Source organism: Amphimedon queenslandica, unplaced genomic scaffold (assembly GCF_000090795.2).
Source record: "Amphimedon queenslandica unplaced genomic scaffold, v1.1 AMPQUscaffold_12533, whole genome shotgun sequence".
Taxonomy (NCBI): domain Eukaryota; kingdom Metazoa; phylum Porifera; class Demospongiae; order Haplosclerida; family Niphatidae; genus Amphimedon; species Amphimedon queenslandica.
This window is the reverse complement of record NW_003547230.1, coordinates 21,721-23,365: the sequence shown is the minus strand read 5'-3', so window position 1 is coordinate 23,365 and position 1,645 is coordinate 21,721.

The window sequence follows — 1,645 nt, the reverse complement described above, 5'->3', positions numbered from 1 at the left end:
CATTACTGATAATGGGGAAGTTATTCAAAAGCTAAAGGAAGCTTCACTACCAGCTGTCGACATATTTAGAGTAAGAAAAACCGCATTTTATGTACTTTATTTATTTATTTATTTATTTATTTACATGTATTAATTTATTTATTTACATGTATTTATTTATTTATTTATTTATTTACATGTATTTATTTATTTATTTATTTACATGTATTTATTTATTTATTTATTTACATGTATTTATTTATTTATTCATTTACTATAGGGTATTAATTTCATCTTGTATGATAAGTTAGGTTTCAAACCAGCAGTTGATGATTACTACCACCTCAAGAACTCATTAATTAATAAAGTAATTATTATCAATTAATAACATTAATTACATGTACATTGTATGTACATGTAAATGAAGAAACATGCATGTACATGTACATATTTATCTATGAGATGTACATGTATATGTACATTGTACATGTATTACGATGATGCTCAATGACACATATAAGATGTACATGTACATCTTACTGTTAGATCTAGAGGGAGTTTATGAGACTTTTGGTCTCCCATATTTGGTCTAGGTCTCCTGAAATCTCTCCCATTTTTCAGCTTTTGGTCTCTCATATTTAGCCCTAGGGGTCCTTAATTGTCCCATTTTTAGTTAGAACGGTCTACCAAAATTTATATATTTCTAGATCTACATTGTACCAATGTACATGTAGATACTAAATACATGTACATGTATAAATGCACATTTGAGTTTCTTTCCCTCCTCCTCCTCTTCCCTCAGGTTCTTGACCAGAGGAGAGGTATCCCAATCTCCCTCAGTGCAGTCTATCAGTCAGTGGCTCATACTCTTGGCATTACACTGCTACCTGTGAACTTCCCTGCTCACTTTCTATTGAAGTATCCTCAAAATTTAGCAAAGTAATTAATAATAATAATAGTAATAATAATAATAATAATAACAATAATAATAATAATAATAAATAAATAAATAAATAAATAAATACTGATTAATAATAATTTACATGTACAATGTAGCCTAAAATTAGCGAAATAGCACTTGGAAGAAATTTACATGTACATGTACATTATACATCTATTTATTTTGTATCAATTACACACTTTTTAATATTTATCATTATTACTAGAGGTGATAGTGAGGTATTCATTGATGCTTATGGCAGAGGTCAGTTATTGAATCAGGACGAGTGTTTGGGACTCATACCATTCCTCACTATACCATCACCCGATATGTTCAACCCTGTCGACCCTTATAAGGTAAGGTACATGTACATGTATTACGCTACATGTAGTTTCCTTCCTTGCAAATACATGTACATGTATGTACATGTACATTAGTGTACGTTTTACACTTGACTAGTTAATTTTGTATTATTTTTATTATTGAAATTTTCTCTTCTTCCTCACAGGCCATGATAAGGATGGTTGCTAACATTTATTCAAGAAGTTCTATTAATTTTGATGTTGGCAGACAATGGGATGAAGAAAAGAACCAGTGGTAAGTGTATATACATGTACACGTACTTACTGTATGTTGTGTAAAAAGTTTGAGCTGATTCCGATCAAAATTGGATTTTTTATGAAATTTTAAAGTTACTCTAAAATCAAGTCCCTGTACTATAGTACA